This window comes from Cetorhinus maximus, chromosome 3 (genome assembly GCF_964194155.1).
Source record: "Cetorhinus maximus chromosome 3, sCetMax3.hap1.1, whole genome shotgun sequence".
NCBI lineage: Eukaryota > Metazoa > Chordata > Chondrichthyes > Lamniformes > Cetorhinidae > Cetorhinus > Cetorhinus maximus.
In genome coordinates, this window is record NC_135881.1 from 5,550,844 (window position 1) to 5,566,668 (window position 15,825).

A 15,825-nucleotide genomic window follows, 5' to 3' on the forward strand; every position below is an offset into this window, starting at 1 on the left:
CACAGTGGACTCGGTGTTGGACTCCCTCATCAATGGTAGTCCCTTGGGAGAGGTGGCTGCTGAGATAAGGAAAACGCTGCACATACGCCACAGACACTGCAACTACGTGGATGGCAGGGGGGATGCTCAACTGGTCCGGGGAAGGTTGGTGAAGGACCTTCATCTTGGCGATATTTAAGGACAGGCCAAGCCTCTTACACAAGGTGTGGAATAGGTCAAACATCCTTTGCCTGTCTTGTACAGAGTGAGCCATCATGCAGCAGTCATCCACAAACTGAAGGTCGTGGATGTCCAGGGAGGTGAGTTTTGTTTTTGCCCGGAAGCAACCAAGGTTGAAGAGCTTCCCATTCAGAAGATACTGAATGCTGACACCAGGTGGTAGGTCATCTCGGATGAGGTGGACAATGACGATCAGGTAAACGGTGAACAAGGTGGGGGCAATCATATAACCTTGTTTGACCATGGTCAGTTTCAGATCCTCCACTGAAGATGTTGGTGGCCATGTTGTTATGCAGGAGCCTCAGGATGGTGACAAACTTCAATGGGCAACCAAAGCATTGGAGGACGGTCCTTAGAGCTTCACGATTTAAAGAATCAAACCTCTTGGTCAGGTCGATGAAGATGAGGAACAATTCTTGATTTTGCTCCTGACCTTTTTCCTGGATCTGTCTAGCCAAAAAGACTGAGTCCAGAGTACCCCGGGATGGTCAGAAACCACACTGGGTTTCCGGGAGGATCTCCTCAGTGACTGGATGAAGGCGGTTCAGGAGGAAGTGGGCCAGGATCTTACCCGCAATGGACAGGAGGGAAATCCCGCTGTAGTTTTCACAATCCGATTTTTCCCCCTTCTTGTGGATAGTAATGATGGTCTTGAGACCCTGGGGGACGATCTCTTCATCCCAGAGGTGGAGTCGTGATGTAAGCCGATAGCTGCCAGCATGGTAGACTTCTGCTGTTATTACCGCCTGGCCCACAAGACTTGTTGATTTTCATCTGTTGGATGCCCACTTAGGCTCATCAATGGTTGGCGGATTGCTGAGGGAATCCTCCACAGGGTGTTGTGGGACAGCTTGGAGTGTCTCCTCTGATGCGGTGGAGTCCCGATTGTGGAGCAGTTGGAAGTGCTGCTTCCAACGCTGACGGATGGCGTTTGTTATCCTTGAGGAGCCGGGAGCTGTCCTGTGATCGAAGAGGGTTTGGTCTGGTCAAGCGGGGTCCATAGATCATCTTGGTAGCCTGGAAGAAGTTGCACATGTCGTTCTGGTCAGCGTTAGGCCTGAATCTCAATGCGCCTTCTCCACCCACTAGTTGTTCTTCATGTCTGAATACATCACTGGACCTCAGCCTTCGGCTGGTGGTACACTGCCATCATTCACCTGGTATGTGGGAGACTTTGTCAGCCGATGAAGGCTGTTTGTTCCGCCTTGAGGAGATCACAGATCGCTGTGTCACTGGCATCAAACCAGTCCTGGCTCCGTCATGGTGTGAACCCGATCATCTGTACACAGGTGTCTAGGACAGCGGACTCGAGTTGCCCCCACTTTACCTGGATGGAAATTACATCAGTAGTGGGCACTTGCTCCAATGCACTGTGCATCTGGGCCTGAATCTCTTCCCGCAGTCCCTGGTCCTTCAATGCTGCAACATTCAACTTTCTCCGGCAGCTTTTTGGGTCCTCTGGTGTCTTGGTGTCTGGTCTCTGGTGTCTAAATCATTAATATATACAACAAACGGCAAGGGCCCCAATATTGAGCCCTGTGGAACACCACTGGAAACCGTTTTCCATTCTCAAAAACATCCATCGACCATTACCCTTCGTTTCCTGTCGCTGAGCCAATTTTGAATCCAACCTGCCACCTTCCCCTGTATCCCATAGGATCTCACTTTCCTGACCAGTCTGCCATGTGGGACCTTGTCAAATGCCTTACAAATCCATGTAGACAACATCCACTGCACTATCCTCATCAATCCTCCTTGTTACTTCCTCAAAACATTCTATTAAGTTAGTAAGACAGGATCTTCCTGTAACAAAACCATGCTGACTGTCCCTGACCAATCCATGTCTTTCTAAGTGACAGTTTAATCCTGTCTCTCAGAATTGTTTCCAATAATTTGTCCACCACCGAAGTCAGACTGACTGCCCTATAATTTTCTGGCCTATCCCTCACACCCTTTTTAAATAATGGCACAATGTTCGCAGACCTCCAATCCTTGGGACCTCGCCTGTATCTAGTGAGGATTGGGAAATGATCCCCAGAGAATCCACTATTTCCTCCCTGGTTTCCTTCAACAGCCTAGGATACAATCCATCCGGCCCTGGTGATTTACCCACCTTCAAGGATGCCGGTCCCTCCAGTACTTCCTCTCTCACTATGCTTATTGTATCTAATATTTCACACTCCTCCTCTTTAACTAGAATGTCTGCATCATCCCTCTCCTTAGTGAAGACAGAGACAAAGTACTCATCGAGAACCGTGCTCATATTTTCTGCATCAAGCCATAAGTTACCATTGGCCTGATAGGCCCTACCTTTTCCTTAGTTATTCTCTTGCTCTTAATGTACTGGTAAAACATCTTAGGATGTTCTTTGATTTTACCTGCCAATATTTTTCATATCCTCTCTTTGCTTTCCTAATTTCCATTTTTACTTCACCGCTGCACTTTCTATACTCCTCTAGGCTTTCCACAGTATTAAGTCTTTTGTGACTGTCATAAGCTTTCTTTTCCTGCTGTATCTTACCCTGTATGCTTCTGGATAATTAGGGGGCTCTAGATTTGGCAGTACCATCCTCTTTCTTTGTGGGGATATGGCTACACTGTGCCTGTAGAATCTTGCTTTTCAATGCCTCCCATTGATTCGACAGTTTTTCCTTCTAGTAGCTGTATCCAGTCCATTCTCACCAACTCAGCTCTCAGCTTTGTAAAATTTGTCTTCCTCCAATCTAGAACTTTTACTCCTGTTCTATCTTTGTCTTTTTCCATAATGATGCTAAATCTAACTATATCATGGTCACTATCTCCAAAATCGTCCCCCACTGCTACTTCATCCACTTGCCCAGCTTCATTTCCTAAGACTAAATCTAGAATTGCACCCCCTCTCATTGGGCTTGTTACGTGCTGGCTAAAAAAGTTCTCTTGAATGCAGTTCAAGAATTTTACACCCTCTGTGCCCTTCACACTGTTCGTATCCCAAATGATGTTAGGGTAGTTGAAGTCCCAACAATTACAGCCCTATTGTTTTTGCACTCAGAAATCTGTCTACATATTTGCTGTTCTAACTCCCTTCCACTATTTGGGGGTCTATAGTACACTCCTAGCAATGTGGCTGCCCCTTTTTTATTTCTGAGCTCAACCCATATGGCCTCATTTGATGCTTCATTTAGTATATAATCCCTCCTCACAGCTGTAATTGATCCTTTACCCAATAATGCTACACCCCCAACTTTTTAATCCCTCGCCCTATCCTGCCTGAAAACTCAATATCCAGGAATGTTGAGCTGCCATTTTTGCCCCTCCTTAAGCCAAGTTTCCACTTTAACGATGACTTCATGCTGCCATGTGTCTTGATGTGCCCTCAGTTCATCGGCTTTATTGACGATTCTCCTTGTATTTACATACAAACATTTTAGCACTGCCAGATTCCTGTGCTGCACGCTTTTTAACCTGTGCTGCTTCTGTCTTTCAGAGTTACTCACTAATTCTCCATCTCCTGTTCCCTACTTTAAATTTACCCTCAGGTCTCCATCATCCTGCCAATCTAGTTTAAACCCCACCACCCCCAACAGCACTAGTAAATCTTCCTGTGAGGATATTCGTCCCAGTGTAGACTGTCTGGCTTGTACAGATCCCACCTTCCACAGAACCAGTTTCAATACCTCAGAAATCTGATGCCCTTCCTCCTACACCAGCTTTCCAGCCTTATGTTTATTCACTCAATTCTCCTATTTCTATACTCGCTTTCATATGGGACTGGGAGTAATCCTAAGGTTACTGCTTTAGAGATCCTACTTTTCAGTCTCCTTCCTGGGTCCCTAAAGCCTGCTTTCAGGACCTCATCCCCTTTCCTACCTAAGTCATTGGTACCAACCTGGACCACGACCTCTGGCTGATCACCTTCCCCCAGAAGAATGTCCTGCAGCCGCTCCATGACATCCTTGACCCTAGCGCCAGGCGGGCAACGTACCATCCTGGAGTCATGTCCACGGCCACAGAAACGCCTGTCTGTTCCCCTAACTAAAAAATCCCCTGTCACTACTGCTCTTCCCCTCTTCTTTCTCCCCTCCTGTACAGCAGAGCTGCCTATGGTGCCACAAAACTGGCTCTGACTGCACTCCTCTGAGGAACTAATGCCCTCACAGGTATTCAAAGCGGAAAACTGATTGGTGAGCAGGACCCCAGGGGATTCTTGCACTACTTGCCTAGTTCTCTTGGACTGTCTGGCAGTTACCTATTCCCTTTCTGCTTCCAGGCTCCTAAGCTGCGGTGTGACCACCTCTCTGAACATGCTATCTACATAACTCTCAGCCTTGTGGATGCGCCAATGCGCCATAGTGACTTCAGCTGCCACTTGAGCTCTGAAACCCACTTCTTGTACATGTGGTTGCCTAGGACACCGGTAGTGTCCGTGACTTCCCACATATTACAAGACACGCATTCCACTCATCTGAGCTGTACTATCCTGGCTTCAATTTACTTCTCTTGCATTAACTTTATTTTACTTTGGCTTACTTATGCAACTTTATTTTACCTCACCTTGACTCAACTTTATTTCCCTATTGCTTGTGCTAAATGTACGTAGCCCCTTCTTTTAAAAAGAGTGAGTTTTTCTAATTCTCAGCTACTTGATGACACTCCCTAATACCAGTTTCTCACCAATCAATCAATTTATGTTTCTCCTGTGATGTTAGGTGCTGCTGACTGCCTGGCTTGGGGTCCTCCTCTTGCGCTCTCCTCTAGGTGCTGATGACTGCCAGTCCCAGAATCCTCCTCTCGCACTCTCCTCCAGCTACCGGTGGCTGCCTGTCCCAGGGTCCTCCTCTAGGTGCTGCTGTGTGCTAGTCCCAGAGTCCTTCTCTCACACTCTCCTCTAAGTTCTGCTGACTGCCTGCCCCAGGGTCCACTTCTAGGTGCTGCTGACTGTCAGTCCCAGACTCCTCCTCTCACACTCTTCTCTAGGTGCTGCTGCCTTTATCACATATATTTTGCTAATTACTCTCTCAATATGTCCTGTCAAATTTAAAAATCAATGTACAAGTACTGGATCCCGTATCTGGGATGTTTGCCGGACTTGTAAATTTCCTGGGTTTTGGGTCCTGGGGGATGTGGGGTGGGGCTGGGGGGTGTGGGGTGTGGGGGGAGGTGGCAATGGGATAATAATTAATTAAAACCAGGCTGAATTCTCTACCAGGGAAGGGATCAGGGGCAGACCAGGCTGCTGTCCAAGCCATTAATCCCGACATGGAATAAATAGAGCCAGACCCAAAGAGCAGGGGTTCAGTGCTCCGCAGCCTGGATGTGACAGACAGCAATGCTTGATGAGGACTGTGGTTTCTAGGGCAGGACCCGGTTTTCGGATAAGGAGTCTAGTACCTGTACATGGACGCCCTCGGTCTCTCGGTCCCTGTACACCCTTTAGAATTCTGTCACTGGATCTATATTTCCTCTCCCTGTGCCATCTGCCAAAATGCATTACCTCACACTTCTCTGTATTAAATTTCATCAGCCACTTTCCTGCCCATTCTGCTAGCTTATCTACGTCCTGCAGTTGATTGGTATTCACCTTTGCCATGTCTCCAAGTCAGCAACCTTTTGAAATTTTACTCTGTATTCCAATATCCAAGTAATTTATATATCAAAAAGCAGTGGTCCTCACTCTGACCCTTGGGGAAACACTACAGTCTGCAGTCCTCCAGTGCAAAAAAACAACCATCTACCACAGCTTGCCATTTTCTGACCTCAATTCAATTTTTTATCAGCTGCCACTGGTTGTCTCATGAGGAAAGGTTGGACAGGCTAGGCTTGAATCCACTGGAGTGTAGAAGAGTAAGAGGTGACTTGATTGAAACACATAAGATCCTGAGGGGACTTGACAGGGTGGGTGTGGAAAGGATGTTTCCTCTTGTGGGAGAATTTAGAACTAGGGGTCACTGTTTAAAAATAAGGGGTCGCCCATTTGAGACAGAGATAAGGAATTCTTTTTCTCCCAGAGGGTCGTGAGGCTTTGAAATTCTCTTCCTCAAAAGGTGGTTGAGGCAGAGTCTTTGAATATCTTTAAGGCATAAGTAGATAGATTCTTGACAAGCAAGGGGGTGAAAGGTTATTGGGGGTAGGCAGGAATGAGGTTAAAATCAGATCAGCCATGATCTTATTGAATGGCGGAGCAGGCTCGAGGGGCCGAATGGCCTACTCCTGTTCCTCATTCTTATGTTCGTACGTATGTATGTATGACACTGATCCTCCTGCTCCTTGAGCCTGAATTTTGTTAACCAACATATTATGTGCTGCTTTGTCAAACACTTTCTTAATATCCGTGCAAATAGCATCAATTGCACCCCCTTAATCAACCTTCTCTGTTACTTCATCAAAGAATTCAATTATGACTGAAGAGAAAAATAGGGCTGGCAAAGAGAGGATATGAGAATAGAATGGCAGTTGACAAAAAGGAAACCCAAAAACCATGTAAACATTAATCACAGATCACAGAATCTTAACGGCACAGAAGGAGGCCATTCAGCCCATCGTGTCTGTACTGGCTCTCCAATTGACCATTATGACCAAGTGCCATTGCCCTGCCTTTTCTCCGTACCCCTGCACATTGTTTCTATTCAAATAATCATCTAATTGCCTCTTAAATGCCCCGATTGAACCTGCCTCCACCACACTTCCAGGCAGTGCATTCCTGACCTGAACCACTCGTTGTGTGAAAAAGTTTTTCCTCATGTCACACTTGCTTCTTTTGCAAATCACTTTAAATCTGTGCCCACTCATTCTTGATCTTTTTACAAGCAGGAACACCTTCTCCCTATTTACTCTGTCCAGCCCCCTCATGATTTTGAACATCTCTATCAAATCTCCTCTTAGCCTTCTTCTCTCCAAGGAGAACAGTTCCGACCTCTCCAATCTATCCTCATAGCTGAAGTTTCTCATCCCTAGAACCATTCTTGTAAACCTCTTCTGCACTCTCACCAATGCGTTCACATCCTTCCTATAATGTGGCGCCCAGAACTGTACACAATACTCCAGCTGAGGAGTTGACAATGGAACAGTTACTGTAACCAACTTATGACAATGTGCCCAGTAATTCCCATCAGCAAAACACAGAACAATTGTGTCAGGAAATCCGCAACTTTATGCTTAACTATTTTTCCAATTCAATCCTCCACTCATTAATTAACAGAGTAGATATGGAAGATTATTAGATTGTGAAAAAATGTAATGAGAGTAGAAATTTTTATCGACGTTGTTTATGATAATTTTATAATGTAGAATACATTTCCTATTGGTACTCAATCTTATAAGTGCAAGAAAATTCAATAAAATTCAAAATTTGATCTTGATGTATTGGTTGGTAAGTAAAATGCAACTTTTCAGTATATAAGGCTACATGGTACTGCATGAAACATCTATTAATAATCAATTAAATCATCCCCATTGTTTGGGTCCACATTTTCTACTGTATCCTATGTCTGTATTTAAAATGAAAACACCCTTTGTAAACTTGTCAGTCTGTAATAGCACCCTCCTCCCAGTGGGGGAACTGTAGCATTAACACTGAAGGATGTAATAGCGTTGTGACAAATTCATTCAAACAATTTCCATTACAGACGTGGGCATAAGAATTTGCATAACCTTTTCCTCACTAAAAACTCTCCCATCCATATTCATGGCCACTTTTGCCACTTCACATGGCCTCTATTTCCATTGTCTCAACCATGAACAAATCCATGGGGGGGATTCCTGCATAAGGGGGCATAAATAAACGTCCTCACTAACAAAAGTCTTTTTTTAAAATTCATTCTTGGGATGTGGGTGTCACTGGGAAGGTCACCATTTATTGCCCATCCCTAATAGCCCATGGAAAGGTGGTGGTGAGCTGCCTTCTTGAACTGGCCCATGTTGTATGGGTACACCCACAGTGCTGTTAGGGAGGAAGTTCCAGGATTTATAACCATGAAGAGCAGTGAAGGAATGGTAATATAGTTCCAATTCAGGATGGTGTGTGATTTGAAGAAGAACTTGCAGGTTGTTGTGTTTCCATGCATTTATTGCCCTTGTCCTTCTAGGTAGCAAAGGTCTTGGGTTTCAAAGGTGCTGTTAAACAAGATTTGTTGAGTTGCTACAGTGCAAATTGTAGATTGTAAACACTGCTGCTAATGGGCTAGATTTTACCAGCCCTTTAGGGCCAGGCTTAGACCATAAGACCATAAGACATAGGAGCAGAAATTAGGCCATTCAGCCCATCGAGTCTGCTCTGCCATTCAATCATGGCTGATAAGTTTCCCAACCCCATTCTCCCACCTTCTCCCCGTAACCTTTGATCCCCTTACCAATCAAAAACCTATCTATCTCTGTCTTAAATACACTCAATGACCTGGCCTCCACAGCCTTCTGTGGCAATGAATTCCATAGATTCACCACTCTCTGGCTAAAGAAGTTTCTCCTCATCTCTGTTCTAAAAAGTCTTCCCTTTACCCTGAGGCTGTGCCCTCAGGTCCTAGTCTCTCCTACTAATGGAAACATCTTCCCCACGTCCACTCTATCCAGGCCTTTCAGTATTCTGTAAGTTTCAATCAGATCCCCCCTCATCCTTCTAAACTCCATCGAGTATAGACCCAGAGTCCTCAAACATTCCTCATATGTTAAGCCTTTCATTCCTGGGATCATTCTCGTGAACCTCCTCTGGACCCTCTCCAGGGCCAGAACATCCTTCCTGAGATACGGGGCCCAAAATTGCTCACAATATTCTAAATGTGGTCTGACCAGAACCTTATAAAGCTTCAGCAGCACATCCCTGCTTTTATATTCTAGTCCTCTCAAAATAAATGCCAACATTGCATTTGCCTTCCTAACTACCGACTCAACCTGCAAGTTAACCTTAAGAGAATCCTGGACTAGGACTCCCTTGCTTGCTTGAAGGCAGGAAGGCTCAAGATCAAGGCTCATTGATCAAGGGATCAATTATAGCAGTAAGGAGGGATGATATCCTGGAAGGATCATCAAATGAGGCCATATGGGTAGAAGTAAAAAACACAAAAGGGATAAACACACAGTTGGGTGTGTACTATTGGTCCCCAAACAGTCAGAGATAGTGGATCAAATATGTAGTCAAATTTCAGAGAAGTGTAACAATAATGCAGTAATAGTAGGAGATTTTAACTACCCAAATATTAACTGGGATAGTTTTAGTGTGCAAGGTAGGGAGGGAGCAAAATTCTTAAGTTGCCTCCGGGAGAACCTTTTAAGCCAGTACGTTGAAAACCCAACAAGGGAGGGGGCAGTTCTGGATCTGATATTCGGAAATGAGCCTGGGCAGGTGGAAGGCGTATCAGTAGGGGAGCATTTGGAGACAGTGACCATAACTCAGATAGATTTAGGATAGTTATGGAAAAGGATCAAGTTGGGTCGGGAATAAAAGTTCTAAACTGTGCATGTCATAAGATGCGGGATGGGTCCTATTAGGGATACAAAGAGGGTGACATATGCTTCAAGGCTCAGGGTAAGGTTAGGATACTTAATAAGTACTTTGTATTGATGTTTCCTAAGGAAGGGGATACTGACAAAACAACAGTGGAACCGGAGATGGTAGAGGGAATGGATGGGGTGAACATTGATAGGAAGGGTGTATTAGAACTGCTGGCTCTCCTTGATTAACTCAAAGCTCTCCAAGCCTTTCCAAAAGATAGATTTTTGACTGACAAGGGAGTCAAGGGTTATAGGGTCAGGCAAGAAAGGGGAGTAAGTCTGTATCAGCTCATCTTATTGACTTATGGAGCAGGTTGGAGGGGCTAATAGCCTACTTCTGCTCCTATTTCTTATGTTCTAATACATTCTTCTTATCAATGTTCACACCATCCATTCCTTCTACCATCTCCAGTTTTACCGATATTTTGTCAGCATACTTTTCCTTAGGAAACACCAATACAACGTACTCATCAAGTATTTTAGCCTTACCCTGAGCCTTGAAGCATATATCACCCTCTTTGTATCACTAATGGGACACCTCTTATGACATGCTTAATGTTTACATGGTTGTCATGAAGCTATTAATGTATATAATATTATTGGAAAATATTTTTCTTTTAAAATAGAAGTTTAGTCTGTGGATGTGTCTTAATTGGATTAAAGACAGATAATCTGGGTGCTTTGATGTGTACTAGTTTTGAGATGTAAGCGAGGTAGGGTGCATTTGCATTTTTTGAATAGAGCATTCAAGAAGTGGGGTGAAACCTGGCACCTAGCTAGCAGAGACCAAGTAGTATGTTTATATTACTAATAAAATTGGTACTATGAAAGGGGTTTTGTTGTTAGAAGAGATGGAATTCAAAGAGGCTGGTGATACAATGAGAATTTATATTCAATTAGCTGTGCTAGGTATAACTTCAGCAGTTTTCATCTGTGCAGGGCAGGAGCAATATAATATCAAAGCAGCTGTAAGCCTCCAACTGGTTCCACAGGAACCAAAGTGAAAATAACCTCATTTTGAATTTGTACGGTGAAAATACTTTGCCTGGTGTCTGGTTGCTATTGCCTTAATGGAGATTAGTTTGGGAATTTGTTAAAAGTTATGATATTAGTAAGTTGTAGCCATGTGTATATATTTAACTTATGTAAATTAATAAAATGTTTCATTTAGTTTAATATAAAACCTCTCGAGAACTGGCATTCTAATTCATGAATTTAGAGTTGCATCTTAAACATACTATTAAAAAATAAAGGTTATGACAGTTGTTTATTCTGGGATTTTTAAAGAACTCAGCTTTACTGAAAGGCTGTCTCATAACAATGGTTTTGGGTTACCCTTTTGTCAACTGCTATTCTATTCCCATATCCTCTCTTTGCCAGTCTTATATTTCTCTTCAATTCCCCTCTCAACTTACATTTTTTTTTCTTTATTCTTTCACGGAATGTGGACACCACTGGTAAGGCCAACATTCATTTCCCATCCCTAATTGCCTTTGATCTGAGTAGCTTGTAACCATTTCAGGGGGCAGTAAAGAGTCAGAAATATTGCTGTGGGTCTGGAGTCACATGTAGGCCGGACCAGGGAAGGACAGCAGATTTCCTTCCCGAAAGGACATTAATGAACCAGATAAAAGCAAAATACTAAGGATGCTGGAAATCTGAAAGCAAAACAGAAAACGCTGGAAAAACTCAGCAGGTCTAATAGCATCTGTGGAGAGAAAAACAGAGTTGACGTTTCAAGTCCATATGACCCTTCTTGAAGAATATTTTTGAAGAAGGGTCATACGGACTCAAAATGTCAACTCTGTTCTTTTCTCTCCACAAATGTTGGCAGACCTGCTGAGTTTTTCTATTTTTCTGTCTTAGTGAACCAGATGGGTTTTTACAACAATCGATGATAGCTGTCTTGGTCACCATCACTGAGACTAACTTTATATTCCAGACTTACTAATTGAATTCAGACTCTACCAGCTGCCATGGTGGGATTCAAACCCATGTCCTCAGAGCATTAGTCTGAGCCTCTGGAATACTAACCCAGTGACATAAACACTGCACCACAACCTCCCCATTATTGGGCCACATCTTTTGCCACTGAGAGTGGTCATGGACTGAACGTAAAGCTGCTGTTACGCTTTTAGACCTATATGAAGTTCTGATGCACACACTTGTGCTGTAATTGCCTGGGAAGTTTAAACTTTTGATGGGCTGGTTTACGCCACACAGGATACTAAGCCAATCTCTCTTGCACTGATTTCAGTATGAGACACTTGGGCTAGATACGCGCTATTTACCCGGATACTTACCTTGGAGATGTGACACATTTTAATCTCATTTGGTAGTACGGAACTTGAGTATTGCTGAAAAAAGAGACATGCTATTGAAACTATTTGTCTTGAACTTATAAGGACAGATTCACAAGAATATCAATTCTAAAGGGAGCAACAATTTATACTGCATGGGAACAGAATGCTGATTAGTTGGCAAATGGATTCTGATTGGTAGAGGCCTTGTCATGGAGAATGCATCAGGGAACAGTTAACTGCCAAGATTTTGTTTAAATTTAAACCAGGCAGGTCGACGTTGATTGGTCAAGGCAGTGCCACGGGGAATGAACCAGGGCATTCTATACTGCTATAGAATTGGTAACCTTGCGAATCTGTCCTGTTGAGTTCAAGGTGAAAAGCTTCAGCAGAATGTCTCCTTTTTCAGCAATACACCGTTTAATCTCTGATAGCGGGTAATGGTGTAACTCAACCCACCATCCCCCATACATAGCCCTCACATACCCCAATCACCCCTCAACCTGACCCGACGAGACCCTGACCCAACTCGACTACCTCTGACCCAACTAACCTTCACAACATGAGCCAACTAATTGCCACCAACCTGACCTGACTAACCCCCCAACATGACTATTCCCCTGACCCGACCCCCCCATAACATGAATTGTCTAATCCCATAATTCAGCTAACCCCCTGACCCAACTATCTCCCAAACCCAACCCCCCACGACATGAACTAACTAACGCCCCCAACCCAATTAGCCCCCCAGCTCAACTACCCCTGACCCGAACTCTCAACTATTGCCTTTCTCACCCTCTCACCTACCCAGTCACTCACCCACCCACCCACTCGCTCACCCACCCATTCACTCACTCACTTACCCACTCACCCACCCACCCACTCACTCGCCTACTTGCTTGCTCACTCACCCACTCGCTCACCTGCTCATCCACCTGCTCTCCCACCCACTCGCTCACTCTCACTCTATCGCTCACCTACCCTCTCACTTGCTCACGTACTTGCTCACCCACTGACCCACCCACCAACTCACCCACATGCTTGCTCACCCATACGCTTACCTACCCATACCTACCCACTCACCCACCTGCCCCACCAACCCATTCACTCCCTCACCCACTGAAAACCTTTGAAACCTTTAAAAATCTTACCCAAATACTGGTTGAAGTCATACCTAACACAAAGGAAGATAGTTGTGCCTGTTGGAGGTCAATCACCTCAGCCCCAGAACATCACTACAGAAAAGATTCATGAGAATAGTTCCAGGGGTGAGGAACTTCAGTTAGGAAGATAGATTAGAGAAGTTAGAATTGTTTTCCTTGGAGAAAAGTAGGCAGAGAGGATATTGGATAGAGGTATTCAAAAACATGAGGAGTCTGAACAGAGTAGATAGGGGGAAACTGTTCCAACTCATGAAAGGATTGAGAATGAGGGGGCACAGATTTAAAATAATTGGCAAAAGAAACAAAAGCAAAATGAGAAAAAACTTTTTCATGTAGCGAGTGGCTAAGGTCTGGAATTCACTGCCTGAGAGTGTGGTGGAAGCAGGTTCCGTGGAAGCATTCAAAATGGAATTAGGCTGTTATCTGAAGAGGGAGAATTTGCAGGGTTACGGGGAGAAGGCAGGTGAATGGCACTAAGTGTAACGCTCGTTCGGCAAGCCGGAGCAGACACAATGGGCTGAATGGCCTCCTACTATACCGCAACAATTCTGTGATTTTGAGCTCCTCAGGGTAGTGTCCTTGGCCCAACCATCTTCAGCTGCTTCATCAATGACCTTCCTTCCATCATAAGGTCAGAAGTGAGGATGTTCGCTGATGATTAAACAATGTTCAGCGCCATTCACTGCTCCTCAGGTACTGAAGCAGTCCATGTCCAAATGCAGCAAGACCTGGACAACATTCAGACTCGGGCTGATAAGTAGCAAGTAAAATTCACGCCACACAAGTGCCAGGCAATGACCATCTCCAACAAGAGAGAATCTAACCATTGCCCCTTGATATTCAATGGCATTACCATTGCTATATCCCACACTATCAACATTCCGGGCATTACCATTGACCAGAAACTAAACTGGACTAGCCATATAAATACCAGGGCTACAAGAGCAGATCAAAGGCTAGGAATTCTGCGCATGGGTGGACTGCAACAATTGTTTATTCCTGTCTGGCGCAAAAGTAAAATAGGAAAGGTGGCCAAACCATGGCTTACAAGGGAAACTAGAGATAGTATTAGATCCAAGGAAGAGGCATACAAATTGGACAGAAAAAACAACAGACCTGAGGACTGGGAGCACTTTAGAATTCAGCAAAGGAGAACCAAGGGATTGATTAAGAAGGGGAAAATAGAGTACGAGAATAAGCTTGCGGGGAACATAAAAACTGACTGTAAAAGTTTCTGTTGGTATGTGAAGAGAAAAAGATTGGTGAAGACAAATGTAGGCCCCTTACAGTCTGAAACGGGGATTCATAATGGGGAACAAAGAAATGGCTGACCAACTAAATACATACTTTGGTTCTGTCTTCACAAAGGAGGACACTAATAACATACCAGAAATGTTAGGCAACACGGGGTTTAGTGAGAGGGAGGAACTGAAAGAAATCAGTATTAGTAGGGAAATGCTGTTGGGAAAATTGATGGGATTGAAGGCCGATAAATCTCCAGGGCCTGATAATCTACATCCCAGAGTACTTAAGGAAGTGGCCCTAGAAATAGTGGGTGCATTGGTGGTCATCTTCCGAGATTCTATAGACTCTGGAACAGTTCCTACAGATTGGAGGGTAGCTAATGTAACCCCACTATTTAAAAAGAGAGGTAGAGAGAAAACAGGGAATTATGGACCAGTCAGCCTGACGTCGGTAGTGGGGAAAATTCTAGAGTCCATTATAAAAGATTTAATAGCAGAGCACGTGGAAAACAGTGGCAGAATCGGACAGAGTCAGCATGGATTTACAAAAGGGAAATCATGCTTTACAAATCTACTGGAATTTTTTGAGAATGTAACTAGTAGAGTTGATGAGGGGGAGCCAGTGGATGTGGTTTATTTAGACTTTCAGAAGGCTTTCGACAAAGTCCCACATAAGAGATTGGCGTGTAAAATTACAGCGCATGGGATTGGGGATAGTGTATTGAGATGGATAGAAAACTGGTTGGCAGACAGGTAACAAAGAGTAGGAATAAACAGGTCTTTTTCTGAATGGCAGGCAGTGACTAGTGGGGTACCGCAGGGATCAGTGCTGGGACCCCAGCTATTCACAATATATATTAATGATTTAGATGAGGGGACTAAATGTAATATCTCCAAATTTGCAGATGACACAAAGCTGGGTGGGAGGGTGAGCTGTGAGGAGGATGCAGAGACGCTTCAGTGTGATTTGGATAAGCTGAGTGAGTGGGCAAATGCATGGCAGATGCAGTATAATGTGGGTAAATGTGAGGTTATCCACTTTGGTCAAAAACAGGAAGGCAGATTATTATCTGAATGGCTATAAATTGAGAGAGGTGAATGTGCAACGAGACCTGGGTGTCCTTGTACACCAGTCGCTGAAGGTAAGCATGCAGGTGCAGCAGGCGGTAAAGAAGGTAAATGGTATGTTGGCCTTCATAGTGAGAGGATTCGAGTACAGGAACAGGGATGTCTTGCTGCAATTGTACAGGGCCTTGGTGAGACCACACCTGGAATATTGTGTGCAGTTTTGGTCTCCTTATCTGAGGAAGGATGTTCTTGCTATAGAGGGAATGCAGTGAAGGTTTACCTGACTGATTCCTGGGATGGCGGGACTGACATATGAGGAGAGATTGAGTCGGTTAGGATTATATTCCCTGGAGTTCAGAAGAATGAGGG

At 44.3% G+C, this 15,825-nt stretch overlaps 1 protein-coding gene across 1 annotated transcript in view; it reads right to left on the reverse strand.

Moving 5' to 3' along the window:
* The window catches only part of LOC144672487 (uncharacterized), a 135,300-nt gene that overhangs the window by 55,859 nt on the left and 63,616 nt on the right, over positions 1-15,825 (reverse strand). The window lies entirely within an intron of this gene.